General features: G+C 57.8%; 1 protein-coding gene across 2 annotated transcripts in view; it reads left to right on the top strand.

Moving 5' to 3' along the window:
* Positions 1-1,442: 1,442 nt before the first annotated feature.
* The window catches only part of TP73 (tumor protein p73), a 68,769-nt gene continuing 57,540 nt past the window's right edge, over positions 1,443-12,671 (top strand). Inside the window, exon 1 of one of the 2 annotated variants that reach the window (XM_060079455.1) lies at positions 1,443-1,493. The gene's annotated coding sequence lies outside the window, so the exon portion shown is untranslated. Of the gene's footprint in view, positions 1,494-12,362; positions 12,494-12,671 lie in introns of those variants that run through there. The other variant, XM_060079445.1, reaches the window with a different exon arrangement.

Genomic DNA, 12,671 nt, shown 5'->3' on the forward strand with positions numbered 1-12,671 from the left:
ATAAAGGTGTGTGGCAGTCAGCCAGACGGGCCAGGTGAGGTGCGGACGCCGTGCACCAGTCCGGGGCTGCGCACAGTTCCACGGCAACATTGCCGCGTGGGTTCCCCTGGCCTGGGAGCATCGGTCGGAGGGAGATAACGGGTCCCTTGAGCACCAGAAGGCAGCGTACACCACGTGCCCGCCGCCTAGAGCCTTCGAAATTCGCCAGCGTGTCGGGTTCTCCAGCCGAGGCCCTAGGACTAGGTGAGAGCCCCGAAGAGCCCGTCTGCCCTGCGGGGGACGCGGACCATTGAGCCACAGGTGTCGGGGCCTGAGGGAAGTCTTCGCCTGAGGCGGTCTCTGCGCGTAGAAAGCAATCCCCAGTGCACGACCCACGTGTCGCCGTGGACACCCGTGCGTACCTGCGCAACGCGAAACGGAATCCGGCCCCGGGGGCCGGGGGCCGGGCGCGGGGTGGGGGGCGGCGGCGACCCGGGAGTGTTTGCGTACAGAATTATTATTCCCTGGGGGCCGTGGTCACATCCTCCGCCCAGGAAGAAAGCGGGCTGGGGCCGAGAGAGTCGCGTCCAGAGGGTCCCCGCGGATCCGTAATGCGGGCCGGGGCCAAAGCGAGGCCGTGACCTCCGCTGGGTGAGCGGTGTAGGTGGCGCGCCCTCCGGGGGCGAAGGAGCCCGGCTAGTACCACCCGGAAGCAAGCGGTTCCATTTAACCCCGGATCCTGGGGTCGCGACCTTCACCCCTGTCCCTAGCAGGTCACAGCCAGTGCGGACACTCCGCAGACCTGGGTGGCGGCGTCCCTGCAATGCGCGGCCCTTCCCCTTGGATTCCCATCGCCCGGCGCGCAGAGGTCCCGCGCCAGTGGGGGAGGAGGAGGGAGACCCGGAAGATGCGATGTCTCGGGGAAAGGAAGGCGTCGGGACGCGGAGTCTGCATCTCTGCCCCCCACCCCGGCTCCCGCGCGCCCTTGCCCTCGCTCCCCAACCGGTCGAGGGTCGCCGTCCCATCTCCGCAGCAGCAGGGCCCCGGCGCCCAGCCCGCGATCAGCCCGAGGCAGGCCCCGCCGGGGCCGACAGGAACGACGCGCGCCAAAAGGCGGCGGGAAGGAGGCGGGGCGGAGCGTGCCCCGGGACCCCGACTCGGACGCGGCCAGCTGGGGGGGCGGAGCGCCGGGCGGCAACCTTGACCCCAGCCTGGCCCCGCCGCCCAGCGCTCCTCCTGCCAACGGCTGAGCGGCCCGCGCTGCCTTCCCGCCGGCCGGCTACGGAAGGCGCTAACGCCCGCGGCCACCCCTCCCCGCGGCGCCTCCCCTCCCCGCGCCCATATAACCCGCCTCGGCGGCCCGCGCCCGCCCTGCCTCCCCGCCCGCGCCCGCGCCCGCGCCCGCCCAGCTGCACCCGCCTCTCGGCCCGCGCCTGCCTTGCGCCCCCGAAGGGGTTACGCGGCGAAGCCGGGGCGGGCTAGGGCATAGATTCCTGGGGCTCCGACGGCACCAGGTAGGCAGCGCGGGGACCGGGCGCGAGGGGCTTGGGCGCGGTTGGGCTCCGCCGGCGGGGCCTGAGCTCAGGGCAGCCGGCGCACGGGCTCGCGGCTCCGAAGCTGGGAGGCGGTGAGAGGAGACCGTGTGCACGAACTCGAGAGAGGGTGACATGAGGGCTACCCCGAGTCCGACCAGCTCCTGGGACGGGGCACGTGGGGCGGCGGGGAGCCCGGGTCGGAGTCCAGCCGGCCAGGATATGCGGCGTCCTGCCAGCAGTGCGGCGGCCTTTGGGGCCTGGAGCAGCCTCCCTGGGATTCCCGGAGGGCCTGCCTGGGGTTAACCCCTCTCCACCTCCGCTTCAAGGGGACGTGGAGAATGCGACCCCGGGGAGAGGCTCGTTCGGGGGTGCAGGCACCTGTTGCTGACGAGCCCCTCCCTGCCGGCCCCCACTCCCTCTGTACCTGCGAGGGCTGTTACCGATCCGGAGGCGTTAGCCGCCCCACTCCTCACAAGGCTGAGTGAAACCCAGGTCTTCCCCTGGACCCGGAGAACTGGGCATGACCCCTAAGCTGGTCCCAGGAGCCAGGTTCCAGAGCGGCATCTCTTGGTGGCCCTGAATTGGCCCGGGTGCCCCACCTGTCTGTCTCCTGAGTCTGTTCCAGCTGGGGAAAGTATGGGTCAGAATGTGGTCCCTGGGCCGCCGGCCTGGCCAGAGATGATACCTCTTTCCTGGATCCCTTCTCTCTGTTCCTCCTTACCTGGCACTCACTCTCCTTTTAGGCCTTGGGCTGCGGGGTGCGGGGGTAGTTATTATTACCTTCTTACTCAGCTTGTATTTTTGTCTGGTCCCTAAGTGGATTTGCACAAAGTATGCACGTGTCTGCATGAATACCTGGGTGACAGGTAGACCATTGTCAATCAGCAAGGGGCTGGGGTGGGGGTGGGCGGGGGAAGTGTGCTGTTCATCTCTGACCAGAGGTCATTTGGTCCAAGTATACTGTGGCCTGTTTATTAAATACTGGACATTTGGGAGCCATTAGCTCAGTGGTTTTCTTTTGTTTTTGCTGATGTTGTTGCTGTTTATTTGTTTTAACCTTAATAATTAGCTTTGGGGGGAAATGCATTGTATACCAAAAATCCAGCACCCATCTTTCGATTTACTCAATAAAAGTGAAAGAAGAATTGTATTGAGAACGTAAAGACAGTATTTAAAAACTTGCAACGAATGAATGTATGGATTGTGCATGTGATTTTAAAAATAAGATAAAAAGTTGGGCGGGTACCAGAAGCTGCCAGGGTGTCAGCAGGAGGCTACCAGAGGAATGGCCACAGGAAGCTCAGCCCTGTCTCGAAGTCCTGGTGAAGGTTCTGGAGAATAGGGTAACTGTCTCCAAATTCCACAGGGCAGCCCCATGGAAGGGCCAGTATGGTGCCGTGGTTAATTGTGTAGGTGTGGAGGTCAGAATGTTAGGGTTCAAATCCCTTCTTTGCCACTTACAAGTCAGGGACCTTGAGCAAGTTACCTAACCACTCCAAGCCTCAGCTTACCCATTTGTAAAAAAGGGCAGTAATAGCCCCTGCCCCAGAAGATTGGGAGAACAGTAACCAAGATGCCATATCTAAAGTGCTTAGAATGATGCCTGGCACCCACAGGTGCTCCCCATAGTGCCGGCTGTTGATGCTGCACCAGAGACTGGAGAACCAGAAGTCCTTGGCGAGGTGGAGGGCATAGTTCCCTAGTAGCCAACAGGTCTCCCCTGGGAGCGGGTGGGGGGGAACGGAATGGCTGGCAGTGAGGCAGGAATCTGCCTGTGGTTTGGGTGGAGGCTGATGGCCTCTGTCAGGGGTACTGCAGCAAGGATGCCTCCTTTAGTAGTTATTTATAGGGTATGCCCTACCCACATCCACAAGTGAGATGCAAACGACACAGCCAAGATGGCGAGGAAAAGGAGAGACTGAGAATTTGGGGACAGGACCTGGCGGAGGTCCTGCCTGTAGCCGAGGACGGCATTCACCCCAGGATTCTGACCCCAAAAGGGAAATCATTTCTTTGGTGGCTGAAAGGAAGCTGCATGTTCATCTAACTGGGAGACAGCTTCCGGTCACCAAATTCAAGGGGAATTTATCCTCCAGAGACTTGTATAAAAGATATCACACACAGGTTGAACTTTGGGTTTGCAAAAAAAAACTCCAAAAAACAAAACCCAGAAACATTCTTCAATTGTGTGTTTCTTCTATCCAGCCCCCATAAAAGGGAAGGGCACATCTTTATTTTCCAATTTGGGCGTTTCTGTGGGAGTGCTGAGTCAACGTTTTAAAACTAGTCATTTTCTGATGATTTAGTTTCACACAGCAAAAAGGAAAAAAGAAACTGAGAGGTGTGGTCCCTTGTCACCCTGACCATGTTTCTGTCTGGATAGTAAAGGCCTAACTACGATAGGGATTTTTGTCCCCAGGGCACTGTGTGACAATTTACCCCTGCAAATTGCCGTCAGGTGATCCCATGTCCTGCCCAGATTTCTAGAACATGGAAAACACATCTGGAACTAGCAGCATCCATTTGTGTGTAACCAGAACATACAATGTCTTTTCTTTTTTAAATTTGCCTTAAGTAGGTTACATAGGACGCCTGGACAATCGTTTCTCTGTGTGGAACGCAGAGGAAAATTGATTCTGTACCAGAAAATCTCCCTCTGCTCGTCGGGGTTCAAGTTAAAGACAGTTTTCACTGAAGCCGGCTCTGAGAGTCTGCACCAGTGGGCATAAACTTTCCATCTGTCCCCACCCTTCGTGTCCGCTCTCTGGCTGGGGTATTCCTTTGCAGACCAGACATTTGCTCCTCAAAAGTGCTTTCTTTTCCTGGAGATGCTCCCCCGAATCAGAGACCCAAAGAGAACAAAACTTCTTCCCAACGGAATCACTGATATTTTCAGTGTGCGTGGCAGCTGCTACGGACATCTCAAAATTTCGTTTGTGCTTGTCACTGAGTTGAAGCGAGTTGCCGGATGTGCCACCTGAAGCCCCATCATCACCATTTCACAAATGTGCTTTTACTTTATTTTTATTTTTATTTTGGCTGAGCCACACGGCTTGTGGAATCTTAGTTCCTCGACCAGGGAACTGCGCCCTCGGCAGTGAAAGTACGGAGTCCTAACCACTGCACCGCCAGGGAATTCCCCCAAATTCGCTTTTAAATATCATCATAACTGTGTTAGTTTCCTGGGGCTGCCATAGCAGATGACCACGAACTAGGGGGATTAAAACAATTAAAAAAAAAAAAACATTCTCTCAGGGTCTGGAGTCCAGAAGCCCCAAATCCAGGTGCCGGCAGGGCTAGTTCCCACTGGAGGCTCTGAGGTGGAATCCGTCTTCGTCTCACTCCCAGCTTCCTGGGCTTGTAGACGCATCACCCCAATCCCTGCCTCCATGTTCACATGGCCTTCTCTCTATGTCTGTGTCTCCCCTTTTCTGCCTCTGATAAGGACACTTGTCATTGGATTTAGGGCCCACGCTAATCCCGGGTGATCCCATCTTGAGATCTTTATCTTATACATCTGCAAAGGCCCTAATTTCTAAGGCTCTGGGTAGACATATCTTTTGGGGGGGTTGCCATTCAACCCGCTAGCATAACCATAATTCAATGTAATTGGTTTCCTTTGTAATTTTTTTTTTTTTGACCTGTGCCGCGTGGCTTGTGGGATCTCAGTTCCCTGGCCAGGGATCGAACCCGGGCCACCCACTAGGCCACCAGGGAACTCCCTGAAATATTCTTCTGAGAAGCAGTCCTAAGCCTTCGGGCTGCCCAGGGGCCAGGACACAAAAGGTGAGGAAGCGTTCTAAGCCACGTCCCTCTTTGCTCAAAGAGGCACAAGGGACACCCCAGTCTGTTCCAAGCACAGCCAAGGGTGCAGGGGCCGCTCCCCGAGCTTACGGGCTCTTCCCATGCCGCCCCTCCCCACACATCTACAGCCCCTGTGCCCTGGAAAGCAAAAGCAGGCTTCAAACCCCAGCACCCCCTCTCCTCGGGGACTGCGTGGGTCACCGCAGCCCCCAGAGTAGGGAGGGAGAACAGACACACACACAGCGGCTTTGGGCCATCGGTGCCAGAGAGGTGCTTAGAGGTGGGCAGGAGGACGGCGGGGGCGGGGTGGGGCGGATTGGGGAGGCGCCTCGGAGGGAACCGGACCCAGGAGAGAGGTCAAGCGGCCGGGAGGTCTCTGCTAGGCTCGGAGAGAGGAGATGGGGGCCCCGAGGGCAGGTCTCAGGGCCGTGGACGTTTCGGGCGGCACCAGAGGGTCGGTGGCTGGGACACTCTGGACCTTGGACTTGGAATCAGGTCTCCCAAAGAGTGAGCCCCGGAACGGACCTGGGAGCTGGAGGGGCGGGGCCCCCGGAAGGAGAACCCTGCTTCAGCCCCGCCCGCCTCTTCTGTTCTCCCGTCCGTGTTTTGGGTCCGAGGATGAGTTATAACCATGACAGTAGACATTCATATGTGCCCCCTCTGATATACATGCATCTGGGTGTTCACCCCACTTGCAGATGTGAAGCTGAAAAGCTCGGATCAAGTGACTAAATCGGATGCAGGGGTTGGTCTGGCCGCCCATCCCCGGCACGCCTGGGACAGAGGGCGCAGCGGGCAGGGCCCTGTGCTGGTAGTCCAGATAGCAGTCCAGAGCAGGCCTGGCTGCTCCATGCCTCCGTCAAGTCCCCAGGCTCTTCACACAGGGGGGTGGGGCACACACCTGCCTGCTTGCTGTAGGAGCCCGAGCCGGGGCTCCCCTGAGCGGCCCGTGGGAACACACCTGATAGCCCAGGAGGGCAGACACAAGGTGCCCAGGGAAGGCTGGTCCAGCCCCTCCGTCCCCAACAGGCAGGCACAGAGCACCTGGGCATCACCCATCCTGCCTCTCACCAGCCTGGGTGCAGGGCCCTGGGCGGCAGGGCTGGGCTGGGTGCCCAGGGGTCCCTCCTTTGTGGTCCTGCTCAGGGTGGCTGCACGTGGGACGGACCTGTCCGTGGTGTGTCCCCGCCCAGCGCCAGCCAGCAGGTCACTCCCTGAGGCCCTGGGTGCCTGTGGGGAGGGGGCGGGGGCTCTAATTGCTCACCTGCTGCTCCGAGGTGCCAGGCCCTGTGGGGCGGGCATCTGGGGAAGCCTCTGGCTAATTGGGCAGGTGGTTTCTCCTGGGGGCAGGGATGCCTAGGTTGGGAGAGGTCCTTCGGAGTGGACAGAGAAGGTCCCTCTCACCCCTCCTGCCTGATTTCCTGCGATTTTAGACGTGGCTTCCTGGGCTGTTTTCTCCGTCAGGGCTGAGACGCGTGAGAAAGACCCTAGGGTTTCTATTTGGCAGCCTCCCGGCCTCCGGGCTCACCTGGGCAGTGCCCATTTGCCAGACGGAGGCCGCTTCCGCATGTGTGGGGGACAGGCCAGCATGGGGACCAGGAGGGCGGCCCAGGGCCCAGTGTGTTGATGTAGGGGCGGGTGGCTTGAAGAGTGTCTGTCGGCCACGGAGAGGGGTCTCTGCAGAGCCTTGGGGCCTACAGGAGGGAAAGCTGTGCTCGCCGTTTTAGAAGCCTGTGTTTCCCAAGCAGGACACAAATAAACAAATCAAATCACCCTCTCTGCACGAGGCTGCCCCGCACTTAGGGTCCTCGGTCATTCGCATTATGCGCAATGCAAATTTAGCACAATTCCCCACAAGACCGAAGGAGGGCCGCAGGTCATTAGTATGCAGATCAGAGGAGCCCCTAGGTATTTGCTGCGCTGTGATTTGCAAGGCCCTGTAATTAAAGGCCCCTCTCCTTTTACTCTCACCTCCTCTGCTTTCCCGCTCGGTGACAACCAACAAAACCCCCGTAATTAGGAGAGACTCCATCTTCTTTTTTTTTCTTTCGGAGTCAGGCAAGCTGCGACTTGCTCCTGGCTTCTTAGTTTCTGATCAGGGATGCTCCTTGCCTAATTACTTGGCAGTAATGAAGGAGGAGAACACGGGCTGTGAAAGTCTCCCAGAGCCTTTAGAAAGAAGCTGCAAATTAAAAACGAGGTATTGGTAAACAGGACGCTAACTGGATTAATGTGAAAATACTGAATTCTGATAAAAATAGCCAAAGAGACAATTGGAAGTTTGAGGTCAGTGTAATTCCAAGAACACCGCCTAATCGTCATCTGGTCCATGTGATGTTTGAAAGGATGAGAATAATAGGAAGAGTCTACTCTTGACCCTGGAACATGCAGGTTGAAGAAAGTGTAAGCAAGACCCCATGTGAGTAGAGTGTGGGTAGCGCCTGCGATCCTGGCAGGCTGTCTTTTCAGAGTTTGGGGGACTCTCTGGCCAGGGTCCTTCTGAGTGGCCAGGAGAACCTCAGGTTGCCCACTTCCTCTTTCTCTCCTCTGCTGTCATTAAACCTCTTTCCATTCCGTTTCTCTCCTCCTGACGAATCCACTCTCCCTAGAAGGGATGGCAGCTGTGTCTCCAGGGACGGGAGCCGGGTCTGGGACGGACGGAGTGGGAGAGCCCGGATTGGCCCTGCCTGGACCTTTTGAAATGTGTGCTACTCAACAGCATTTCGTTGACCAAAAAAATCCACAGAGGTAAAAAGTGACAGAAGTCACGGCGAGCGTGGCCGACTTTGGAATCAGCCAGCCCAGATCCGCCACATGACTTGTCAAAAGTCGGCTTTGGTCGATGAGTGGAAAATACCTTCCCCATAAGGAGAGGATGTGGCCAGCTCAGCACTCAGTGGTCCCAGGGAGGGACCCTTCTCTGGGCGTCTCGGGGTGTAGCTGGGCCGTGGGGCTTATGAAGAATTGATGTGGCCGCCCTACCTTATGGTCCAAATTAACCCTGAGCCCCTGATATTTCAGAATTCAGATTAATTTTTTTCCATTTTAGAAAAGTAACATAGTATCTGAATTGTTTGTTTTATAACACTACAAAGGGATCTGATAGAAGCGCTCCACATCGAGCTCACCCATGTTTCTGCAACGACACACACGGATGTTTACCCTAAATGGCAACAGAGACCATGAAGAGCCTTGTGTCCGTCCGCCCAGTGATGTCGGCCCCAGACCTAAGGAAAGGCTTTGGGTTTTCTGAGCTTTTTGGATTTCAAAGTTCAGAAAAAGGATGTGGGGCTTCCCTGGTGGCGCAGTGGTTGAGAGTCCGCCTGCTGATGCAGGGGACACGGGTTCGTGCCCCGGTCCGGGAAGATCCCACATGCCGTGGAGCGGCTGGGTCCGTGAGCCATGGCCGCTGAACCTGTGCGTCCGGAGCCTGTGCTCCGCAAATGGAGGGGCCGCAACAGTGAGAGGCCCGCGTACCGCAAAAAAAAAAAAAAAAGAAAAGAAAAGAAAAGGGATGTGGAGCAGGTGGAAGCAGTATTCTACAGGGGCGTTAACTCTTCATCCATCCATCCATCCATCCATCTATCACTTGTCATTCATTCCTGAGCGCCCACGGCTTACCAGGCTCTGTTCTGGGGTCTAAGAGCCCACAGCCTTGACCCTCAGTGATATCAGCTTAAAACCAAGATGCCTGCTCTTCAGAGGCCAGGCAGCGAAACGGGGAAGCAGGGCGCTGACTGTGTAAATACGCAGGGGGCTTGCTGGAGCCCAAGCCTCCCCCTGCCGAGGGCCCCTGGGAGCAAGCGGTGGCCCAGAGCGTCCTTTGTTCACGGCCACAGGTGGGGACGGGTCTTGACCACTAGGACCAGGATGGGCTGTGCCCGGAGCTGAGATGGCAGGGCCTCTGGGCAGCTTTGGGGCACCAGCTTCTCCAAGCCCGTGCTGCCAGCATTTGGAAACTAACATGGGCGGCGGGGAGAAGGTTGCAGGACACACAGCAGGTGGGTCAGAAGTTTGGTCAAACTGCTCCTGGAGTCTCCTGAGTCTGCGATGGTGGTTCAGTCCTGAAAAACAAGCGCATCCCAGGAAACACAGGAAGTGCGTTGTGCGGGACGCATCTGAAATGGGTAGTTTAGTCAGATGTTTATTTCCTGATGGTTTTTAGGCCCAGCTGTGCTGTGTGACGTTGGATAGGTTCCTCAGCCTCTCTGTGCATCAGTGTCCTCATCTGTAAAACGGAGATGGCAGTTTTTCTCCTGGGTTGACGTGATGGCTAAATGGTTCGTGTTTGTAAAATGCCGTTTCCAGTGCTCCGTGCACGGGGAGTCACATGTCAGGTGGGGCGGCGAGGATTCACGGAGATCCGGCTACTGTCAACTTTCAGACACGTTTTGGGGAACTTATCCTTGTACGGGGAGGGGCTGCTGGGAAAGGTTGGAGCTGGAGGGAGGTGGGAGGGGTGTGGGGCGGCCTCGAACGCCCCTACCACACAGCCGCCACCCTGCAGGGAGCAGGGATTTCTGCTTAAAGGCGCAGAGCGGTTTTAGGTAACCCCGCACAGCGGGCCCCCAGGATGTGTCTTGGAATGAAAGACATTTACGGAAGGCAGAAGAATGGCCCCCAAAGGCAACCACATCCTGATCCCCAGAACCTGTGACTTACTTCACAGGAAAAGGGACAGGATTAAATCCAGGACTGGAGATGGGGGATGACGACCCTGGGGAATCTGGGTGGCCCAGTGTCATCACAAAGCCCCTCTAAGAGGGAGGCCGGAGGGCTGGAGCCAGAGAGAAGATGCGATGGAGGCCGAGGGTGGAGAGATGCAGTTCAAGATGGGGGGAGGGGCCCGGAGCCGAGGAATGCAGGCGGCTTCTAGAAGCTGAAGAAGCAAAGAACATAGATGTTGTCCTGGAGTCTCCAGAAGGGACAACCCCGCCAGCACCTTGATTTCAGTCTCGTAAGACTCTCTCTTTTTGGACTCCGACTCCTGAGCCACAGAACTGTGCGAGAATAAACAGATGCCGTGTGGTCATCTGTTCTGGCTGCAATAGGGAAGTGAAACAAGCTGGTAGCGGCAAGGCTCCCGCCCTCTCCTCCTCTCCGTGGTGATGAGCAGAGGCCTTGCCCTGATGCTAACACCTGGGCTGACAGTGGGTTCCAGCCTCGGCAAGGAGGAGCCTTCTAGTCGTGCCTCATGTTGGGAGAAGGGGTACGAAATACTGGTTGAACTCCTTGTTGAATGCCCCACCCAGAACTGATGGCCAGAGGTCCAGCTGGGACCATCACGCGAGGGTCACCCACCCATCTTTGGTCTCTGACATCCTTGTTTCTGCTGAGGAACAGCAGGGTCTGTCACCCGTCCCAGTCCTGAGGGTGGGGCCCCAGCCTCCCAGAACTCAGGACTTTCCTGTCTCCATGGGGGAGGGGGAGGGGGAGGGGGGAAGGGTGGGCCAGGAGGTCACCCCCCCAGGAGCTCAGGATGGTGAGATGCATCCTTCTCAGCTTGAGAATGGGCAGTGGGGGCCTGGCTTCAACGAAGACCTGCCCACTGTGGCCATCAGCTGTCTGAGGGTGGCCTGACAGAGCCCGGGGTGGGGGCAGGGGGAACCTTGGCACCCCTCTGGCTTCTCTGCCTCTTTTGCCAGGACCAGGAAACACCTGCCTTCCCCCAGTATTCACTCGCTGTGTGGTCATAACGCCTCACGGCTGCATGTGTGTGTGTGACGTCCAGGAAGGGCGAGGGCTTTGGCTCCCGTGCTGGCCGTGTCTTCAGTCACTGCCTTTCTGTCCAGCCCAGGGCTGCTATTCTGCAAAGCGTCTTACACCCCAGGGGCTTCTCCTCAGACTTAATGCGGCACTAATGCCCATTCCAGGGGCCCCGGGAAATGGGGAGATCACTGCAAATGATGCTTCCCAAATTTGTGTTATATGAGACTGTATCCGTTTCCTACGGCTGCTGTAACAAATTGCCACAAACTCAGTGGCTTACAATACCACGGACTTGTTTTCCTACTGTTCTGGAGGCCAGATGGTTGAGATCAGTCTCACTGGACTGAAGTCCAGGTGCGGGCAGGGCTGGTTCCTTCCGGAGGCTCCAGGGGAGAATCTGTTTCTTGCCTTTTCTGGCTTCTAGAGGCGTCCGCGTTCCTTGGCTCGTGGCCCCGTTCTCCCTCTGCAAAGCCACAGCCCAGCACCTTCTCTCCTCCCTACCGTCCTGCCTGCCTCTGTGAGGACCCTTGCTGGTGGCCCTGGGCCCACCCAGGTAACCTAGGGGCTGCCATCTCCAGGTCCTTAATCCCACCTGCAGTGTCCCCCTTACCGTGTCCACCCTGGGCTGGACTGAGCTTTCTGTGCTGCTGCCCACCGTGGGGGAGGGAAGGGACAGTGTGTATGACATGGATTAGTCTCCCAAACCTGTGTCCTCCAAGTCCTTCTGGCCAGCAGTTAAAAATTGGTCCTGGAAATTCAGAATGTGGCATTGTGGCTGTGTTTTACATTGAGTTATCCGAATTTACTGTGTGTGTGTGTGTGTGTGTGTGTGTGTGTGTGTGTGTGTGTGTGTGTGTGTGTGTGTGTGTGTGTGTGTGTGTGTTGGTAGGAGAAAAGGAGCTGAATATCAGCAGTTTCATGGTTGGACCCGATATTGACATAGATGGATCCTTGTCTGTTTGAAGCATCTACTGACGTACCACAGGTGAAATGATGTCATTTGTAGAGTTGGCTGTGGCTGGAGGACAGAGTGATGTTGGGGCCAGGGGACAGGTCAGTGGATGCACTGCCCCAGTCTCTCGACTGAGTGTGTTTCTGAATTGCGACAAAGAGGAGGAGGAGAAAAGCACAGACACGAGTGGAGTCGGCGGCTCCCCTCCCGGCTCCCGCGCCTCCAGCTCTGCCCCCGCCGGGCCGGGCGGGGCTGCTTCTGGGTCACTGTGCAGAGGGCGTGGCTCCCCTCTGGAGCAGGGGACACAGGCTGGCCGCTGGCCCCAGGGCTCCTGGCCACGCTCCGCCCCGTCTGCCCCGAGGCTCCAGGCCGGCCACGCTGCTTCCAGGGCTCCAAAGTCATCGCCTAGGCGACAGGGACGCTGCCGCCACCGCCTGCCTAGCCAGCCACTGAGCTGAGGGCCTCCCGGCTGTCCCCCTCCTCACAGACCCTCCAGGGCCCAGGCTCCGCCAAGGTAGGCTTGGCTCGGGCTGGCCCTCCTCTTTCAGGCGCCAGTTGGGGCTCCCTGGGGCCACCCAGGGGTGCAGAGGCCCTTCCCTACTGGCTCCCACCCGGCGCTTGGAAACAGGGTGTCCTGGGGGCAGCGGTGGCAGATGGGCCAGTGCGGGGAGGCCGTGCCTGTGGGTCCCCTG

This window comes from Mesoplodon densirostris, chromosome 2 (assembly GCF_025265405.1).
Source record: "Mesoplodon densirostris isolate mMesDen1 chromosome 2, mMesDen1 primary haplotype, whole genome shotgun sequence".
NCBI lineage: Eukaryota > Metazoa > Chordata > Mammalia > Artiodactyla > Ziphiidae > Mesoplodon > Mesoplodon densirostris.